The following is a 10,801-nucleotide window of genomic DNA, read 5'->3' on the forward strand; positions in this document are numbered from 1 at the left end:
GAGGTTGACCCCCAATTCCAACCCTTGATGCTGAGTGCCAAGCAGGGAGGCAACATTTTTATAGTCTTTGACATGACTCGGCCGGGGTTTGAACTCTCGACCTACCGATCTCAGGGCGGACACTCTAACCACTGGGCCACTGAGCAGGTGTACCTCAGGAAAAAAAAACATACACACTTTTTCTGAAAGCTGAACTGCACTTTTTGGGGAATTTTGTCTATCATTCACTATCCTTATGTGAGACAAGAACACGTCATTTTATTTGTTATGCATTCTAACTCGCAAATAAACGTTGGCAAAAGTCAGCTAACAATTGAGTCGATGAGACTCGCTGTGTTCCGCCTCAAACCTCAATGTTTTAAATACATGCTGTAAGTATATATGTAATGTAGTAACATTCATAAGAACACGTATTGTTTACGTATTTTGCTAATTTTAAGCATTGCTTTTTTCCTTTAATAACAACACTACTACTAACCATGGCAGATTTCACGAGAGACAACAAAGACTACTTTGGGACAAATGATGATCCAGAACCTTACATTTTTAGCCTGAATATAAGGGTGAGCTACATGTTTTAGAAGCTGTGTGCTTAACATATTGAGCTTTAGTGAAACACAAAGCATCACATAGCAGTATTGTTAAGTGCTAAACAAGAAATACCAACTACGAACATAATAAAACAATCACTTACTGCACAATGTCTGCTCTCACTGGGATGCCGACTGATGGGATGTTTATATCTTCCCGTTTGGATGAAGAAGTAATCATAATCCTCACAAAGGGTTGAAAAAGTGTTGCAAACAAGCGTCTTTTCATGTCTTTCTCACCATCTCCGGCGAGAAAGTTGAACGTCAAAGTTGACCAACTTCTCGGTTTATGGCCACAATCTTCTACGATCCAGGAGAGCGGCATAATTTATAATCTAGAATAAACTTTCACCAACTCAGAGGCAACGCAGCAGCTCACCGGCTCAATATGGCAATATAGCAGTATAAGCTAGTTAGCGCTCTGTTCTAGTTCGTCCGCATTAGTGCTTATAACAACAATATTGCTAATAGTTAGTTAATATTCAGGTCACGAGACATAAATTGAGTATTGTTTTTAAGAGGGCTTTATAGGCGGAATAGTGTACTCCTGTTAGCTGCATTGTTAGCCACCTCGTACTTGCCTTAAATATAACTGTGGAGGTCTTCCTCCTCCGGGTTCTTCAGACCACCAAGCACGAACATGACAGCTTTGTTCATGGTTGTGAACAATGATTTATTTTTCAATAAATGTTTCTTGTGGTTCTATTCAGCCGTTGGTTTGTGTCAGTTTTTGCTCTCCCTCTCGCTCGTGCTCCAACTGCCCTCTCCTTCCCGGCTGCTCTCTTTAACAGAGCGACAGGTGATTAGATAAACGCGCCCAGGTGGGCCATCTATGCACCTGTCGCTGATCTCGAAGCCGGTCCTAGCACACCCCGATTCGCTGCAGGTCCGCAGGCCACGCCCGCCCCCCACAATAACTAATTAGAATGCATAAAAAAAGAAAAACATTTGTGTTCTTGTCTTACATAAATATTGTGAATGATAGGAACAATTCCAAAAAAAGTGCAGTTCCCCTTTAAAATAGTCTTATTTAGGCCCTGACTCACTTTGTTCCATAGTTTTACTCCACAAACTGATATGCTGAAAGTTAGGGATGTGGCGATCGATCGGCCGATTTTCATGAAAAGGTATGTGATCCATGATTGCCTTCCAATGCCGATCACAAAAGCCAAACCCCTCTGCCTGACACTGTATTTATTTGCGGTCCCCTGGTTGACAGATGCTAAACATGTTACACAGCGAGTAAGAACAAAGAGGAGAAGACAAGACGACATGCTAATCGCTAAGCTACCGAAACAAGAAACAAGTGCTGAGTAAACTTTGAGAAGTGTAGATGGAAGCGACAAGTATGCAGCTATACAAACTGATCGACATTGTTATGCTAACAAAGTATTTTTTTGTCATTTCTGACAATGTTTACAAACTCAGGGGATAATAGGAAGATTTTGAGGGCAGAAACCAAAGGATTTAGCTATTTTGTAGTGTTGACTTTGTCATGATCCGTGGTCCGGATCATGTTTTTGTTATGTTATGTTAGTTTTGGACTCCCTTAGTTCCTGTTTTCTGCACTCCTCGGTTTATTTTGGTCACCATGGGGATTAATTGGGTTCACCTGCCTCTGGTTAGTGGTCCCAAGCTCAGCTGCTGTCAACCAATAATCAGAGCGCTATTTATTCACCTCGCTCGCCACGCTCAGGCTGGCGTCATTATTTGCTTCATGCAACCTGTCAACGTAAGTTTTCCTTGTCTCCTAGCCTTGTCTACGTAAGTGTTGCTTGTTTCTAGTCCATGCTAAGTGGTAGCTTAGTTTCGAGTGCGATCAGCACATTATTCCTTTTGCTTGTTTTCTGTTTTTGGTACTTCCCGTTATTTTTGAGAATAAATCATGTTCTTATCTGCACACTTTGTCCGGAGTGGTCCATCTGCATTTCGGGAGAACGAACCCCGCAGTAAGCTGCGAAAACCCCGTCACGACAGACTTTTTATTTCTGTCAATGAAAGAGAAAAAGGAAATAGTTCAGATATTATTGTGTTGATACTGTTACACTGAAAAATGTACAGTTAACACATGTGATCAATATGGATGATTGCATAAAACCTAAAGTATTTAGTTCTGTCCCAAAGTACAGCTGTTTTACAAACAGGATTAAAAACTGACAAACACATTGAGTAAATACAGAATAGTTGATCAATAATAGCTTGATACCTGGTGGTGTAATGCACACTTTTGCTCTTCACGGCAGAGAGCGTGGTTACAGGACGGGACTGCAGCGTAAAAACTGAGCCAAAACCGTTCATGACTTGCTGCGGCTCAAGTGGTAAAAAAGAAATATAATACCCTATTAAATGATAAATGAATAAATACTGCCAGGATAAATGATATCAGACACTGTGGTTGTTCGTCTTACATTTACCAAATACTTTTTCTTCAACTACGAATACAGCTGAGATAGGCTCCAGCACCCCCCGCGACCCCGAAAGGGACAGGCGGTAGAAAATGGATGCATGGATGGATACTTCATACTTCATAGTACATTTACGCCACATCTTGATACGCTAACAAGTTTTGAATGTTGTGCGGCCGTTCACTTGGTTGAAATGATAATAATAAATAATATGTACATCATTGAGGAGTTTGAGTACAATAATACTGTCTTTCCGATTATAATAATAATGTAACAACATGCTTCTTAGTGTCTTGGTTGAACTCGGATCTCCTGACTGCGAGGCCCATGCGCCAGCCACGACTCCACCGTGCTGCCTCGTGCTGTGAATAAAATATTGAAAAACCTGTTCCAACTGTGAAGAAGTGCAGCTTAGTTTAGGATGTTTGCTCGTCCATTGTTTACCTTGCTATGTTGATAGCCCAGAGCAGCATCCAAAAAGTCTGTTGCACTAATCATGTCTTATCTTAAAGGCCTACTGAAATGAATTTTTTTTATTTAAACGGGGATAGCAGATCTATTCTATGTGTCATACTTGATCATTTCGCGATATTGCCATATTTTTGCTGAAAGGATTTAGTATAGAACAACGACGATAAAGATTGCAACTTTTGGTATCTGATAAAAAAAAGGCTTGCACCTACCGGAAGTAGCGTGACGTAGTCAGTTGAACATATACGCAAAGTTCCCTATTGTTTACAATGATGGCCGCATGAAGTGAGAGAGATTCGGACCGAGAAAGCGACAATTTCCCCATTAATTTGAGCGAGGATGAAAGATTTGTGGATGAGTAAAGTGCAAGTGAAGGACTAGTGGGGAGTTGAAGCTATTCAGATAGGGAAGATGCTGTGAGAGCCGGGGGTGACCTGATATTCAGCTGGGAATGACTACAACAGTAAATAAACACAAGACATATATATACTCTATTGGCCACAACACAACCAGGCTTATATTTAATATGCCACAAATTAATCCTGCATAAAAACACCTGCGTGTTTGTTATGCTAGCTCCTAGCTCCTCTGCTAGCTCCTAGCTCCATAGAACACGCCAATACAATTCAAACACCTGATCAACACACACAATCACTCAGCCCAAAAGACCGTTTACCTAACCCAAGGTTCATAAAGCTTATATATTTTTAAAAAGTTACGTACGTGACGCGCACATACGGTCAAGTTATCGAATGTTTAGCAGCCAAGGCTGCATACTCACGGTACCTGATATTCAGCTGGGAATGACTACAACAGTAAATAAACACAAGACATATATATACTCTATTAGCCACAACACAACCAGGTTTATATTTAATATGCCACAAATTAATCCTGCATAATAACACCTGCGTGTTTGTTATGCTAGCTCCTAGCTCCTCTGCTAGCTCCTAGCTCCATAGAACACGCCAATACAATTCAAACACCTGATCAACACACACAATCACTCAGCCCAAAAGACCGTTCACCTAACCCAAGGTTCATAAAGCTTATATATTTTTAAAAAGTTACGTACGTGACGCGCACGTACGGTACGGTACGTGTTATGCTAGCTCCTAGCTCCTCTGCTAGCTCCTAGCTCCATAGAACACGCCAATACAATTCAAACACATGATCAACACACACAATCACTCAGCCCAAAAGACCGTTCACCTAACCCAAGGTTCATAAAGCTTATATATTTTTAAAAAGTTACGTACGTGACGCGCACGTACGGTACGGTACGTGTTATGCTAGCTCCTAGCTCCTCTGCTAGCTCCTAGCTCCATAGAACACGCCAATACAATTCAAACACATGATCAACACACACAATCACTCAGCCCAAAAGACCGTTCACCTAACCCAAGGTTCATAAAGCTTATATATTTTAAAAAAGTTACGTACATACGCAAAAAAAAGCCAAAGCTGCATACTCACAGTAGCACGTCTGCGTCTTTGTCATCCAAATCAAAGTAATCCTGGTAAGAGTCTGTGTTGTCCCAGTTCTCTACAGGCGTCTGTGTATCCAAATCAAAAGTCCTCCTGGTTAGAGTCTCTGTTATCCGAGTTCTTCCATCTTGACTGCATCTTTCGGGAATGTAAACAAAGAAGCGCCGGCTGTGTACTGTTGTGGCTGACTACGTTCGAAAAATACGTCCATTTTGCACCGACAACTTTCTTCTTTGCTTGCTCGGCTTCCTTCTCCATAATGCAATGAACATGATTGAAACAGATTCACGAACACAGATGTCCAGAATACTGTGGAATTATGAAATGAAAACAGAGCTTTTTCGTATCGGCTTCAATGTGGAAGGCATACCCGTGTTCGCCGGGCTACGTCACACGCATACGTCATCCTCAGAGGCGTTTCGAACCGGAAGTTTAGCGGCAAATTTAAAATGTCACTTTATAAGTTAACCCGGCCGTATTGGCATGTGTTATAATGTTAAGATTTCATCATTGATATATAAACTATCAGACTGTGTGGTCGGTAGTAGTGGGTTTCAGTAGGCCTTTAAAGGGTAACTGCACTTTTTTCCTTTTTTTGCCTATCATTCACAATCCCTATGTCAGAGAGGAAACCATTTTGCATACAATTTTTGCAGTTTTGCATACAATTTCATTGTACAACGTACAATGACAATAAATATATATTCTATTCTATTCTATTCTATTCTCTTTAAACATTACCAGAACTTCTCTCCTCAACACATTCATTCCCGTTTCCATAGCAACACACTTTTGACTTCAGGCAACATATATGTGTTCCTACTTCCAGAAACAAACACTTGATTGTTGTAATCATGGCAGGCTTGGTAACAGACAACAGAGACGACTATTTTTGGACAAATGAGGATTCACAACCTTATATTTGTGAAGCTGAATATACAGAGGATGAACTACTGCTTATAGAAGCGAGCACGAAGAGAGGGTGAAACACAGAGAGAGACGGAAGCCAAGAGAGTGAGGTCGGCGTGACATGACGCTTGCTGTAAATGTGGAACTTGGAGCCAAGCTATGCCGTATATATGCCTAGATATAGAGTACTTACCCAAAATCAACTGGTGAAAAATTTCCCTGGCCAGCTTGACCAAACAGACAACTGTCCATCGACTCTATAATATTGATCATGATCATGCGTGTTATTACAACTACAGTACATACGCTGTCGAGCTAGCTGTGTACAAGAAAAACATGAAATGTGGGTGAATATTCTACAGATACTGTAATATGATTGTTCATGTTTTTCATTCAGTACAGATTGGTGTCCTATCACATTGTGTTGTGCATTATACACTCAAAAGCCATTCCGCTGTTAAAGCAGTTGCTGGCTTACCTCTTGCCGTAGCTATCTTACGGCTAATGCGGAAGCATGCCGTCGCAAGGCGATGTGTTACTACGTTTAGAAAAAGAGTTCCTCTGTGTTCGCTTTTACAGTAACAATGTCACCACAGCTTGGTTATTTTACAGGTTACGGAACGTAAACGAAGTATTGTTGGCGGTTTCAGATACATTTTTAAAGTTATTTAGAGGCAGAATGGATTGTTGCTGTTAGCTGAATTGCTAGCCACCAAGAACGAGACCATTTTTAAAAATTAGAATGCAAAAAAACCCCAAACCTTTTGTCTTTTTGTCTCTCATAAGGATTGTGATGTGTGGGGGGCAGATGTTCTCCAGAAATGTGTTTGTCATTCTTGTTTGGTGTGGGTTCACAGTGTGGCGCATATTTGTAACAGTGTTAAAGTTGTTTATACGGACACCGTCAGTGTAACCTGTATGGCTGTTGACCAAGTATGCCTTGCTGTCACTTACGTGCGCAAGCAGAAGTTGCATACAACATGTGGCTGGGCTGGACTGGCACGCTGTTTGTACAGGTTTTAGAGGGCGTTAAATGCTGTGCCTTCACGGCACGCCCTTATATTGTTGTTAGGGTGAAAATCTGAGAATATTTTCCCCGGGAGTTTTCTGGGAGAGGCACTAAAATCCGGAAGTCTCCCGGGAAAATTGGGAGGGTCGGCAAGTATGCAGCTGAGCCGCATCAGAGTGGTCAAAGAGCCGCGGGTTGCCGACCCCTGCTCTAGATAATCTGCTGTGAAGATTTTTTAATCCCAACCCTGAAATGGAATGTAAATTTCCTCTATAATGAAACAAAACAACAACCGCAGACTCATGTATATGATCATCTTCGCTCACTACCGACCTCTTTTTTGGGGGGTTTTCTCTGTGCTCAGCATCACCGCACCACTCGCTGGGTGAGGGTTGAGCTGTGTATTTAGTTTAAGCTTCAGTGGGACATGTTTCTGAGTGAGTGTGTGGCGGAAGGTCGGCTACGTTGGGGAATTGTCAACAGCTGGCAAAGCAACACCGTTCGTCATGTGCTGAGATCCATGCAGTCTCAGTACTCCGAGATCCAACATGCGTGGTAAATACAGAGGTGGGTAGTACGCGCTACATTTACTTAAGTCACTTTTTGCACAAATTGTACTTTGTCAGAGCAGTTTTAATGTAACATACTTTGTACTTTTACTTGAGTATTTTTGAGAAGAAAAAAAGCTTCTTTTACTCCGATACATTGAGTTTCATTCCGATCGTTACATTTATTTATACCACAATGATTTATTATCTACTGATTAAGGCTTGCAGAGACACATTCTTTTGTCAGCAAGCCTTCTTCCGGCAGGCACTGTCACATGACTTTGTTTCGCCAATCCAACGTAAATACAAGAGACGTCTGAAACCAATTAAGCAATCAAACAAGCAAAAAGCACAGCTACGGGAAGCTAAAATAGGTCAGTATGTTTCAAGTATATGGTAAAATAGGAAACTTCAGTGTCAGAATGTTCCCAAAATAAGACACTTTACTTACTGTTGGAGACAACTGCTAAGCAGAAACCTCCTAAAACAGTTGACTATAATAGCAATCTTTTTGTACGTCTCTGATGATCACAAGTGTCATTTAAACACATTAAAACATTAATAATAACATCAAAAAGCTGTACTTACCTGTTAGATCCAGAGCTTGAAAGTTACTAGCGCTCGCTTATTAGCATGTAGCATTCTCTTCTTCTACTACATTCTAGCGTAGCTTAACATGCTGAAATGACCACAGTTGCCCCCTAGTGTACGAGAGGCACACTGCGTATGACCAGCAGTCACATTAGAGATAGAGCATGGAAACAAGAACTCCACATTTTGCTGTGAAAATAGAAGAAACCTAATCATTTGACAAATCAGACTAATTTAGTACATAGAAACCTACCGACTGTAAAGTGACATGACGTCAGACAAACTCGTAAAAAGAACATTAATATCATGTGCTGTCATCCGTGTCAATAACAATTTTCACATTTCAGCCTACAATAATTCCACTTCTAACTGCAGTAAATTGTGGATGATTTTTATATTTTACACACACACACACACGCACACACACACACTACAATTGTAGTCCAAGAACCCATTAAAAATAGCTACTAAATAAATCATACCGGAGTAGTTTTTTCACGGAATACTTATTTACCTTTATTCAGGTAATCATTTCGATGACTACTTTTTAGTTTTACTTGAGTCAAATTATTGTAAAGTAACGGTACTCTTACTTGTGTACAATTTTTGGGTAGTCTACCCACCTCTGGTTAAATATCATATCAGAATGAAGAGTCTGACGTGGGAGAAGTGAAAAGAGTCAAAAGTCAAGGCAAGGGGAAATGTAGCGTGACACTGGATTAAACATGCGGCTCAGTACTCCTCGCTCGCTTGCTTGTAAGTAACTCGCTAAGTAGGCCGAGTTTGTCGCGGGTCGGTCTCAGGACCCAACGAGGACAATTTTGAGGCGCCGTTAGCGTGAGGTTCCGCTGTCACGTCCACTTGGCGTGATCGTTTTGGACGGATCAGCGAGTAGCTCAACATCCTTTATGCTGGTTCACGTTCGTCATGTTTGCTTTGGTTTAGCGAGACTCTGGTGCGTTTGCTCTGCTAGTACGGCTCCTTTGGTCAATGCTGAACGCCATCGTTTGTGCTCTGGCGCGTACTGAGCTCTGGTGCGGTTCGGTTCACTTGAGTTCAGGGAAACCTGCGAAACAGGCTTGTACGAATGATGTAGCTTCTGTATTTTCCTGACCTAACATATCCCCGGTATTGAGCACTGTATAATGGATAAACCACAGAATCCTTGACTATATATATATATATATATATATATATATATATATATATATATATATATATATATATATATATATATATATATATATATATATATATATATATATATATATATAAACAGTACAGGCCAAAAGTTTGGACACATCTTCTCCTCATTCAATGCATTTTCTTTATTATCATGACTACCGTATTTTCCGCACCATAAGGCGCCCCGTGTTATTAGCCGCACGTTCAATGAACGGCATATTTCAAAACTTTGTTTACCTATTAGCCGCCCCGTGCTATTAGCCGCACCTACGCTACGCTCTACTCTGTTCACTCCCAAAATGTAATGTGCAAATGTGCAATCACAAAAATAGTAACACTCAAAATAGTGCAGAGCAATAGCAACATCAATAACTCAACGTTGCTCGAACGTTAATGTCACACAACACACAAAATAAACATTTAAAGCTCACTTTCTGAAGTTATTACTCATCCACAAATCCCTCAAATTCTTCTTCTTCGGTGTGCTTCACTTGTTTTTTGACACCATCTGTGAAGTGGACGCGCATGCAGTCGTAGATCAACAGGGACGTAGCTGCGTGAAAAAAGTCACCCGGTGTCTTCGCTCATCTTTTCTTCATCCATCCATCCCTTCGAGTTAGCTTTTATGATGACGCCGGCTGGAAAGTTCTCTTTTGGCAAGGTCTTCCTTTTGAATATCACCATGGGTGGAAGTTTCTGGCCGTTAGCATGGCAAGCTAGAACCACGGTGAAGACGACTTCTCATTCCCTGTGGTGCGAATATTCCCCGTATGTGTTCCCGTTGTATCCACAGTGCGGTTCACATGAATATCAAAAGTCAGTGGAACCTTGTACGCGTGTCTCTTAGTAGGAGACATTTTGTGGTCTTTACAGAAACACACAAATGAAATGAAACGTAATATCCGCGTGCTTCTTCTTCTACGGGGGCGGGTGCGGTTGCTTACAGTAGAAGAAGAAGCGCTTCCTCTTCTATGGGGCGGTTGCTTACCATAGAAGAAGAAGCGCTTCCTCTTCTACGGGGAAAAAAGATGGCGGCTGTTTACCGTAGTTGCGAGACCTAAACTTTATGAAAATAAATATTAATATTAATCCATATATAAGGCGGATATATAAGCCGCACTGTCAGCTTTTGAGAAAAATTGTGGTTTTTAGGTGCGGCTTATGGTGCAGAAAATACGGTATTTACATTGTAGATTGTCACTGAAGGCATCAAAACTATGAATGAACACATGTGCAGTTATATACTTAACAAAAACATGTGAAATAACTGGAAACATGTTTTATATTCAAGTTTCTTCAAAATAGGAGTACTACTTTGCACACTCTTGGCATTCTCTCGATGAGCTTCAAGCACACCTGTGAAGTAAAAACCATTTCAGGTAACTACCTCTTGAAGCTCATCGAGAGAATGCCAAGAGTGTGCGAAAAAGTAATCAGAGCAAAGGGTGGCAATTTTGAAGAAACTACAATATAAGACATGTTTTTCAGTTATTTCAACTTTTTTGTTAAGTACATAACTCCACATGTGTTCATTCATAGTTTTAATGCCTTCAGTAACAATCTACAATGTAAATAGTCATGAAAATATAGAAAACGCATTGAATG

At 40.8% G+C, this 10,801-nt stretch overlaps 1 protein-coding gene and 1 long non-coding RNA gene across 6 annotated transcripts in view; one reads left to right on the top strand and one right to left on the bottom strand.

Moving 5' to 3' along the window:
• Positions 1-10,801, top strand: part of LOC133660120 (protein phosphatase 1H-like) — a 163,618-nt gene that overhangs the window by 105,176 nt on the left and 47,641 nt on the right. The window lies entirely within an intron of this gene.
• Positions 1,724-10,801, bottom strand: part of LOC133660121 (uncharacterized) — a 57,353-nt gene continuing 48,275 nt past the window's right edge. Inside the window, exon 3 of the long non-coding RNA XR_009827774.1 lies at positions 1,724-2,578. This is a non-coding gene — a long non-coding RNA (uncharacterized LOC133660121). The remainder of the gene's footprint in view (positions 2,579-10,801) is intronic.

Source organism: Entelurus aequoreus, linkage group LG11 (assembly GCF_033978785.1).
Source record: "Entelurus aequoreus isolate RoL-2023_Sb linkage group LG11, RoL_Eaeq_v1.1, whole genome shotgun sequence".
NCBI lineage: Eukaryota > Metazoa > Chordata > Actinopteri > Syngnathiformes > Syngnathidae > Entelurus > Entelurus aequoreus.